This window comes from Chlorocebus sabaeus, chromosome 12, assembly GCF_047675955.1.
Source record: "Chlorocebus sabaeus isolate Y175 chromosome 12, mChlSab1.0.hap1, whole genome shotgun sequence".
Lineage (NCBI taxonomy): Eukaryota > Metazoa > Chordata > Mammalia > Primates > Cercopithecidae > Chlorocebus > Chlorocebus sabaeus.
In genome coordinates, this window is record NC_132915.1 from 2,505,363 (window position 1) to 2,516,715 (window position 11,353).

Here is an 11,353-nt window from a genome sequence, read left to right on the forward strand (position 1 = left end):
GAAGATAGTACAAGCTGATGATACGTGCCAAAGCCTGCAATACTTTAATCACTATTTCTCAGATTTATGTAAAAAAACAATTAAGGAAAGCTGTGAAATAAGAACATAAATCACTAGATGAACATTTGACATTTAGTGCCCTGTTACTAGTGACGAGAGGGCACTCCAGCACTGGGCGTTAGTGGACTCTTAAAACAATCTCAAATTATGTGGAATTCAAATTCCGTGGAATAATCAGAAATTTAATAGGAATAAGCTTGTCTCACTTAAGACATTTCTGACTTAACCATTACTGAATTAGCTATGAGCAAGAGTTGGGGAGGACTAGAAAAAAATCCCTTTCATTAAGAGCCCAAAACAGTAAATAAGAGCAAGAGATGAGAAGTAGTAATAGAAATCAAAGACCAGGACTTTTCTCTATATTACTCAACCACAACCCATGCCCTTTACAATTTTACTGAGAGGGTATTCTGCACCAGAGTTTAACCACCTTCTATGTTAAACAACCCTACGCTGTTCTTTAATTATACACTGTAATTAGTACACAAAACACAATGCCTAGTAAATTAAAAAAATAAATTCAGGTCTTAAGATACTTGTACCTGTCTTGATTAAAGTTCTGAGTCAATTATTTGATAAAAGAGTGAGGTGCCTGCTTTTATGCTCAGCTGGAAGAGCCGTACATGTCACAGGAAGGTATTCCATACACCTGGTGCAGGCAGGGCCTCAGAAGAATGAGTCATGGGCTTCTCCAAGCCAAACAACTGGGCTGTCACCTCCTCCGCATGGAATTCTTTTCACGCAAATAGATACAGACCTCATAGCAGAATGGCAAAATTCTGAAAGCGTTATCTCAAAGGACCAGAAGGGGACAGGAAAAAAAGGTGAACCGAGGCTTGAAAAAATGTCACAAATGGTGAACAGATGAGATCAGGGTAAAACAATGCAAATGTTACTGGAAAACAATAAAAGAAATGTTTGGTGGAAGAAAATCTGAAACTCATTTCCTATGATATCTCATATAGACTTTGTTTACTGGAGAAAATAGCTAGCTCAGGAAGTCATCGGTCAGGGAATGATCACTGGAACACCTCACTTTTTTGGAGGCGACCCCTGGTAAGGACCAAGTCCTCTCTTGTGTTCGCTCTCTTGACCCTCCTCGTGGGGGCTGGAGACTCTTCTTACCCTCCTACCTGTGGGGAAATGACTCACCCCTAAACACTTGGTGGGCAGCTTTGAAAGCCACACAGGCAGTCAGAAAAGTTATGGCAGGGACACTTCAAAATAAATCTCTGAGGGAGCTGAAAAAAAAAAATTCAGACTAATCGAAACCCTGAAAAAGCCTTCTAAATCCCACCCACTCTGCCAATCACTGGGGTCTTCCCTGAGGGAACCTCAGAAAATTGAGGTAGAAGTCGAATTCAAATACTGTTGCAGCTCCTCTTTTGGAAAAATCACTCTTTGCTGTAAACTTTCATGTTCATAGGACAATCCAACCAATATTTTAATGCTAATAGTAATCACGAGGCAAGCAGTTCCACTCCAACGTTCAGAAGCCAAGGAATAATGGCATTCTGGCTTTGATGCCTTCTGTCTTTGTTTACATAGTAAACGAGACTCTCTTAACAGCCCTTGGAAAGATGCCCTTTCATATTTGACACTGAGTTCATCTACTACAAATAGAAAACCTTGAGGAAATGTGAGTCTGCCTTCCCCAGAGGTCAGCGCTTGTTATGTGAGCGCCCAGGGCCCTGCTCCTGTCCTTGCTGGGTCTGTACCCCGCAGAGATGCTGGCCACACCTAGCAGAGCCAGCTGCTCTCGGACCAGCCCTTCAGCCGGATCTGTGGTCGCCTCTGAAACCGCAGGCTCCCTCTGTGACGGGCTCGCCAGGCCCTGCTGCTCCCTGGTGCCATTGTCCTCTGGCTCACCGGAGTGCCCTGTGGCGCACGGGGTTTTCACTCTGGATGGAGCCCAGGAACCCCGCTCCCATCAATGTTGAAGTGTCCCCTATCCAAAGAAGCCCCTCTGCCAGCTTATCTTTTCTTCTCCTTCTCCTTCTCCTTCTTCTTCCTTTCTTCTTCTTCTTTTTTTTTTTTTTCCTGAGATGGAGCCTCGCTCTGTCGCCCAGGCTGGAGTGCAGTGGCACAATCTGGGTTCACTACAAGCTCCGCTCCCCGGGTTCCCGCCATTCTCCTGCCTCAGCCTCCCAAGTAGCTGGGACTACAGGCGCCGCCACCACGCCCAGCTAATTTTTTGTATTTTTAATAGAGACGGGGTTTCACCGTGTTAGCCAGGATGGTCTCCATCTCCTGACCTCGTGATCGGCCCGCCTCCGCCTCCCAAAGTGCTGGGATTACAGGCGTGAGCCACCGCGCCTGGCTACTCCTCTGCCAGCTTTGCAGACCACTGCCTGCCTGAAAATCCATCTGACATCCAAAACGTGTATGCCCAACAGTCAGAAAATCCATCTGACATCCAAAACGTGTATGCCCAACAATAAATAAATAAAACTTATTGCTTTTAAAGCCATGTGAATTGGGTGTTGAGACATTTAAAAACAAGACTTAAAAACAAGAGTGGTCCAAACATCTACGTTAGGGACTAACTAGTAGATCGACACTTGCTATCTGAAATTCCACAGTGATGTGGCCCTAAAGCTCCCAAGGCAGGGCCTTGCCCGTGGCGACGGGAAACGTCAGTGAAATGTGTATGCTCAGTGATTTTCATCGACTATTAGGCTTACGGCAGATAGTCTTTGCCAGGTTATAGAATTAGTATTCCTTTTCCAGATTTCTCCCTCACTTATACCTGGACAACTGGAGCCGAATTTATAGAATGGGGAAAAGGTGAATGTGCTGAGAGGAGGAGGAGGAAGAAACAATCCCTCTATTTGTTTAGCCAAATGGCTAAACGCACCCTGACCAAAAGCTGGGGACCGAGAATGAGCCGCTTCAATTTACGTGAAGCAAACTAACATCTCAAGTTACATTCAGCACAGACACATCTGCTGCAGTAATTTTTAAAAACCATACAAAAAGTTGTCAGGCAATCATTGCCAACACAATACAATGAAAAGAGCACATGCCCTAAGTCATGGCTCAGTCCTGGGCACCGAAGCCGAGCTGTGCCATCTCCAGCAAGACCCCGAACATCTCCCGGCCTCAGTGTCCTCCTCTGTGAGGCCTGGATGTGAACCTCATAGGGCTGCGCTGAAGAGTAAATGCGATAATGAATCTGAGGATACTTTGTCAGTGCCATTCAAACGTTCTTGTTTTAAAATTTATTGCTTTTAAAGCTATATGAATTGGGTGTTGAGACATTTAAAAATTCTCACCACATGTGGCAAGGTTTATAGAGCCCTGACTTACAGAATGCCAGTTCACAAATGTCAGCCACACCCGGCTTTGGGGTGGCTCCGTGAGTCTTTGGCTGTGAGAACTGTATTCTCTGTACGCTGCTGCTCCTGGTGCTGCTAGTGCCTAGGTTTCCTCTCTCTTCTCCCTTCCATTTCTCTTCAAAACCCCTCTCCCCCTCCCCACCATCATAGCACAGAGCCATACTTTGGGCATAAGGTAATCAAATAGACTTTCGTAATTGACCTAAATACTGAAGCACCGAGCAGAACTAAGGTTGTATGTGAAAAAGTCTCACAGTTCCCAAGAAACTGACAAACAAATACACATTTGAAGATCAACATATTTGGAGACTGAAGACTGCCTGGACCATATTTTTCCATGTGTAGACCTGGCACAATTTTCTTTTTTGTAAATTAGATAAGGAACATTCACAGCTAAAGACAATCTGGCAAATGCTTAAAGCTATGATCAAGTAGCAAAATCATGAGTTGTGATTCTACTTACTTTTCTATTTCCAAAACTCAGTCAAACTAGGAGTAGAAGAAAGCTTTCTCAATCCGAAAAAAGTTATCTATAAAGACTCTACAGATAAATACAATGAAATACTAAACACATTTTCCCCTAAGTTGAGAACAAGACAGGGATACCCACTCATACCGGCTCTATTCAACCTTGATAGCACAGTAAGTTAAGAACAATATATGAAAGTTACAAAGTCTAGAAAGGAAGAATTAAGGCTGTCTTTATTTGCAGGTGGTAACTGTGTACATAGAACATTCAAATTCAGAGATTCGTATGATGGAACTTTCTGAGGTGTTTAAAACTTCCATATTTTGATCTAGGTGATGGTTACACAGGCATTTACTCATGTGAAAAGTCACTAAGCTTTACACTTCAGATTTGTGAAATTTACTTGGTATAAATGTACTCCAAAATAAGTTATAATGGTTTAAAATCATTTGCATGAAAATATAACCACTGATGGTTTCAAAACATGTTTGCAAATTATTTGATGCTCCTCCTTTCAAAACGTGAACTGTAACGCCCTCCCCTTGAATATGGGCTGAACTTAGTGACTCACCGCTAGTGAATAAAGGTGGTGGTGGAAGTGAGGCCATGTGACTTCTGAGACTAGACCGTCAAAAGGAGGATGCAGCTTCCACCTGGCGCTCTCTCTGTCAGGATGACCACCCTGTGGGAAGGCATCCGCCATCATGAAGACACTCAAGCAGCCTTGGGGAGATGCACGCTTGATGTGGAGCTGAGGCCTCACGCCAGCCACCAGAAGCATTGTGCCGGCTGTGTGAGCTCACCAGTGTGCAAGTAGGTTCTCCAGCCATTCAACTCATCGGGCCCCTGCAGTCCTGACTTTTTGACTCTAGCCTCCTCATGAGAGAGCCTGAGCCAGAACCCCTCAGGGAAGCTGCTCATAAATCCTTGCCCCACAGAAAACTTCGAGAGATAATAAGTGTTTATGATTGTTTTAACCCAGAGAGTTTTGGGGGTAATGTGTTTCACAAACGTGGATAGTCCTTGTCTTCGGAGTTAGTGGTTATGTTTAAATCGGATGCTTCATGGCTGGGAATGATTGAAATGTTAAAAGTTCTAGATATCTTATATTCTAACCTGCAAAACAAGCTTCAAGTGCTATGTATAAGGCGTTATGTAAATTAAAACGTACCAAGTCCTGAAAATGTAAAAGTGCAAGTAATGTTATGTTGTTCATTTTCTAGATGCCCATTTTCACTTTTGGGCCCCAAAACCTCTATATCTGGAGAATGTGGATGACTTTGGAATAAAATACTAAGAATGCAGCAGCCATGAGAAAGTGACATTCTGAGGAATTTTCCCAGGACAGCGAACGAAGCATGACAACTGAGGCCTCTTTTGCTAAATTGACAGTGTGAGAAGGAAGAAGGAAAAGCCGCTGACTAGTTGTATTTTGGTCTCATTATACTAGTTTGTTCTTCTAAGCTAGATGTCAAGTCCCTATAAATCCTCTTCTGGTTTATGGTCTTGAGGCAGCAGGAAGTCAGGTTTGAACTCACCAAATGACAGAGGGTTTGGTGAGCACAGCATCCCCATCACCCCAGCTCCCTCCCATGCTGGCCACCGGGCTCAGGGCACCTTCCACTTTAGGAACTGGTCAGAGCTTGTGTTGCTATTGTCAGAAGACTCAGATCCCCGCCAAGCACCAAACGCTTTACATGGAAGAGCACAGCAGCCCCTCTCCTTGCTTAACACTCAGTACAGAAAGACAAGTTAATTCCCAACACAGTGCCCGACTTTGTAGCCAGGCGCTGCCCTTTCAGATTAGCTTAAAGAAAGCTGCATAGCTGCTTCCAATTCCATGTGCTGTTCCTCCTCAATGTTGCTTTCCCACCTTTCCACTTCTGCAATTTCAACAGTAAGTTTGTTATGTGAGCCCTCTAAAATGCATGGTCATGAATAATTTTAATAGTAAAATGGGGCCGGGTGCAGTAGCTCATGCCTGTAATCCCAGCACTTTGGGAGGCCGAGGAGGGTGGATCATGAGGTCAGGAGATCGAGACCATCCTGGCTAACACAGTGAAACCCCGTCTCTACTAAAAATACAAAAAATTAGCCAGGTGTGGTGGTGGGCGCCTGTAGTCCCCCGCTACTCGGGAGGCTGAGGCAGGAGAATGGCGTGAACCCAGGAGGCGGAGCTTGCAGTGAGCTGAGATTGGGCCACACTGCACTCCAGCCTGGGCGACAGAGCGAGACTGTCTCAGAAAAAAAAAAAAAAGAAAAAAATAGTAAAATGGTTTAAACTATAGGTGCTGGATATAAGTAAGCACCTGATAATGGATTAGTTGCACTTAAGAATTTCCCCTTAAAAAAATCATTAGCATTTCTCTACAACTACTGGTGGGTCTTTTTGTTGTTATTGTTGAGACAGGCTCTTGCTCAGTCGCCCAGGCTGGAGTGCAGTGGCACGATCATGGCTCACTGCAGTCTCCACCACCCAGACTCGAAAGGTCCTCACACCTCAGCCTCCCAGAGTGCGCGAGCCACTCTGCCTGGTCCTCTGGTGGTTTTCTAAGGGCATCAATTTTGCCCGAAGATCAAGGAAGAGTCAATGAACAGGAATGAATACCTGAACAAACAGAGGCATCCTCTGTGCCTCAGGGAGATGTGATCCCCGACCATAGCATGTTCTTGATGCCTTGACACTAACAGTGTGTCCTCATGTGAAGTCATCACGTAAAAAAACACACACCTGAAAGGAAGAATGAGCAGGTACAGAACGTAAAATGCAGAACTCACTGGAAACTATTCTTAAGGCAAAAAAGTTAAGATTCAGCAATAAAATCTTTAATTTAAAGGAATACAAAAGCAGAAGGTTTTTATATCAGGAGAAATAATTGTGTAAGTAGGGTTAGAGTGGAAATCAAGGGTAGATAATACTTACAATGACGGTGAAAATGACTTTTTAGCAATCATGAAAAGAACAGAAACCATTATAAAACACTTCCCCCACACCCCAAATGGTTTGAAGTCTTCTTGGAATCTGGTGGAAGGTGAGACTATGGAGGTAAGATGAGGAAGTCCTGGGAAGATTTCTTTTTCAAACAAAGGAGCTTTGGAAAACCTAAAAGGAGGCAGAGAACAAAAGTCTGGGGGGTGTGTGTGTGTGTTGCTGTGTGAATAAAGCTGAGTGCCCTGAGGGCTGCTGCAGTTGGAGTCTGACAGCTGACATGGAGGGGAATGAGCTGCCCCTCAAGGGCAGAGGAGGCGCGGGTCATGGAGGGCGCGCGGAGGGGAACATGCCACGGAGGTGATGAAAGGCAGCTTTGTGGACAGAAAGCAGGAAACCTCGTGGGGAGATGGGAGATATGGAACTGTGCGATGTTTAGGGTCACTGGAACCATTGACTCAGTGGGGCCAAGGCTGGACGGGGTACTGAGGGACAACGGTGGAGGTTTCAGCTGGTGACTTCATGGCAGGTGCCTCTTTTATCACCTCCTGGGCCAAGAGCAGGATGGGTTATCTCAGCACGCCCTGATCCTGCAGTGGGAGTCTTATGCATTTCATTCCTCACTTACTCCAAGAGATTAGCGTGTTCTTCACTGGGATCTCCATGAGGAGGGTGAGGACGGCAGGATTTAGAGGAAGCCCGGGGGACCCAACCTATGGGAGTCTATGCATGGAGGCAGAGGGCATCCTCCCTTTTCCCCCCAAGATTAAGTGAAACTGCAGAAAGCCAGAATAGACTCCAGCTTCAAGACGGTATTTACACAGGACGCTCCTAACAGTGGAGGCAGAGCCTGGGGCACAGCTCATGGGACCAGGACTTTTAGGGGCTTAGCGTTACCTGGTAGTCCTGCTCATCATGTGCTTTTGATCAGCCAGAGTCCACACGCGCTGAACAACCAGAGTGTGTGGTCAAGTCTGAGTGTTCAGCCACTCTACTTTGTATGGCTTTGCCCATGTGCAAATGACCAGATCTTTATGCCGCTTCCAGGGTGCCATTATAGTGGAAGTTTCTTCTAAAAATGCAGTGGTGAATGCCATATGGAGCAAAGTGGTGTGAAAAGCACAAGAGTTTTAGCACTAAAATCAGATAACAAACCTGGCCCAGCACTCCTTGAAAGCCTTTTGGGCCAGCTGCTTGACCTCTGAACGTTATCCCCTTAGAATGCTGTTGTGGATGCAGATGAGGTCCATCTCTTGCTCCTGGTGTTATAAGTAACAAAATGCGAAGGGTCGTGTGAGTGAATGTCACCTATTCTTGCTCTAACTCAGGGTTGAAATCCTAGACCCACCCCATCTGGCCCCTTAGCAGGGTTTCCTAGAGTCCGGCATGGCTGAGTTTTTCATGAACTTGGTGGGTGCAGACACACTTAGGGTTCCAGGGAGACCACTCGCAGGCTCCACACTCAGCCCCCGATAGGTGAGAGGGTGCTTCTCTGCAGACACGGGGGGTAGGATTGGGCTGAGTGTCTTACTGTAAAAGAAGTTCTGGCCAGGCGAGGTGGCTCACGCCTGTAATCCCAGCACTTTGGAAGTCTCAGGTGGGCGAATCACAAGGTCAGGAGATCGAGACCTGGCTAACATGGTGAAACCCCGTCTCTACTAAAAAATATATATATAAAGAATTAGCCGGGCGTGGTGGCGGGAGCCTGTAGTCCCAGCTACTCAGGAGGCTGAGGCAGGAGAATGGCGTGAACCTGGGAGGGAGAACCTGCAGTGAGCGGAGATCGCGCCACTGCACTCCAACCTGGGCAAAAAAAAAAAAAAAAAAAAAAAAAAAAAAAAGACATTCCACTTCACATTAACTTTCAGAAATTACAAACTGCTTCAGAAGTCTGATTCTAGATTCGCTAGTTTTGAAACTTTGATGAACAAAATCAATGGAAAACCGACCGTTTAGAAACTACCAGGTGGCTTCCTCTCTTGTAAGAGATGAAGACCAAATTAATGGTTGGAGGAAAATTGCTCTTCTGTTTGAGAAAAGGGAAGAAAGACACTTCACTATGGGTTTTAGTTTTCGAAAGGTGAAGCCAAAATCCTACTCTGGAATAGCTTTTAAGACACTACAGAACCACACGATTTTCTATAATAATGTCAAAGGTGGTCTTCACTGTGGGTAGAACTGCATTTCTCCATTCATTCAAGCATTGTTTATTGAACTAGGATGTACGGAACCCAACCATGTGCCTTACACCCTCCAGGCCTGGGTGCTGCCTGCATGGGGCCTGCAGTCTAGTAAGAGGAACAGACACCAATCTACCATCACATCACTGCCACCAAGTGCTGTGACGCCAAGGCGATGCACGATGAGGCACCGAGCCTGGTTTTGAAGGTTTCTCTGAAAAAGTGACTTTTAAGCCAAAATCCAAAGATGAGTCAAAGTTTATAGACAAAAGGGGGTAGGGTGCCCACTTCGGCAGCACGTGTACTAAAATTGGAGCAATTCAGGAAAGATTCACATGGCCCCTGTGCAAGGCGGACTCATGAAACATTTCATATTTCTGTACAACAATGTGAAGGCATTACTGTACACTTACAGTGCTTAAACTGGTACATTTTATGTTATGTATGTGATAATATATATCACAATTTTCAAAAAGAGAGAATGGGTGGAGTTGCAAAAGCCCCATTGCAGGCAGAGGGAGCATCAGGTCCAAGTGTTCCTGGACCAAGAGGAAACCCAGCAGCCAGGACTTGTGTGCTGAGACTTGTGGGGTGGCGGGTGGCCCAAGATGATCCTGGAGTTGCAGCACCTGGTTATTGGTCTTTGTCTCAAGGCCAGTAAAAGATTCCTGAAAAGCTTTTATTAAGGCAGTGACATAATTTGGTTTTAAAAAAAAGTCCCCCTGGACTAGGATGAGTGTTTGGAGGGGCAGTGAATGTGGCTGACCAGGTGGCTAGCTGTCAGAGTTCTTCAGGAGAGAGATGGCTGTCACTTGGAGTAAGGTGCTAGAGCTGAGATGCAGAAAAGTGGGTAGATTTGAGAAAAGCTGGAGGACAAATGGCTGAATTTGTCGATGGGTTGCTCTGGGGGTGAGAGAAGGGACTCATTGGGACGGATCTCCACGTTTCTGGGTGGACGGTGGTGCTGGTAACTGGGGCAGGAAGCACGGAGAGAAGGGGTTAGAGGATGGATGGCTGTGCTTGTTTTGGGTATGGTGTTGGGTTTGTGCCTCAGTGAGGTTTGCAGCTGCCAGAAGGGGAAGATCCTATGCACGGGTCGTTGACTCAGGGCTCAGTAAGGCCTGCACTAATTTCTGGTGGAGTCTCTGGTGATTCTACCCGCTCACGTACTGCACTGTTTTCTGAGGCACGTCTGTCATGGGACAAGTGAGAACTCAGGACCACTCCCGAGAGAAAACAGATGGAACACCCCATCTGCCACATGCAGCAGCCAGGCCTGCTCCCAGCGCAGCTGACAAAAACGATCTCTTCTTCTTCTGAAAGGCTGCTCCCAAAGAAACCACACTGGCCTCATGACAGCATCCTGACTGGATCGTCCGTGACATGTTGGGATTTCAGGCCTGCCAATTAACCGTGTGTCCAACTCTGGGTCCTGTAGACCCCAGGGTGGGCAGCTCTCAGAGCACTTCTGAAACATCGGCTTATAAGGCAGACACTGTGTTGAGTGACTGAAGCTAAATGTTGCTTCAGTGGCAGGGCTGGAGTCTCTGGAACAGCTGCCCTTTCATTTAACAATCTTGGAAAATAAAAGCATACCGGCCGGGTGCGGTGGCTCATGCCTGTAATCCCAGCACTTTGGGAGGTCGAGGCTGGTGGATCACCTGAGGTCAGGAGTCTGAGACCAGCCTGACCAACATGGTGAAGCCCCGTCTCTACTAAATACACAGAATTAACCGGGCGTGGTGGTGCATGCCGGTAGTCCCAGCTACTCGGGAGGCTGAGGCAGGAGGATTGCTTGAACCCGGGAGGCAGAGGTTGCAGTGAGTCGAGATTGTGCCATTGCACTCCAGCCTGGGCAACAAGAGCAAAACTCGGTCTCAAAACAAGTAAACAAAATCATACCCAGTTGAGATCCACCAGAGGCAGAAGTGGCCTTGTATTTGTAAGTTTCTCTCCTTCTCTTCCCTCCCTCCAATTCCTCTGCAATCCCTGGTCCATCCTAGTGCCATTGTGAAGGAACGTCATTCTTTATGGAATGTCATTCTTTATTCATGCCCTGCTGCTGAAAGATGTATAAAGGTTTCAACTGAACAATCAAATGTCAAGGAAACAACATTTAGGACATACCACCGAGACCACTAAGCATGTAATAAATTCCTGCAATTAGTCACACATGCCTCGAGGAGTAAACATGGGCTGGAATGAAGGACGGCTTTTTAATTACGGCAACAGATGAAGTCTTCTTACTACGTACAGAAGCATTCAGGCCAAATTCTGGGGTAAGTTCAGAAATTTAACTCCCTAAAAGTGGCTGGTCATAACTGATTCGGAATTGGATAAGAATAGGAGATAAACCATTTTTAGCAATGACTCACTC

At 46.0% G+C, this 11,353-nt stretch overlaps 1 pseudogene; it reads left to right on the plus strand.

Moving 5' to 3' along the window:
• The first annotated feature begins 9,256 nt into the window (after nucleotides 1-9,256).
• LOC119624581 (U6 spliceosomal RNA) lies at nucleotides 9,257-9,355 on the plus strand (annotated as a pseudogene).
• Nucleotides 9,356-11,353: the final 1,998 nt, after the last annotated feature.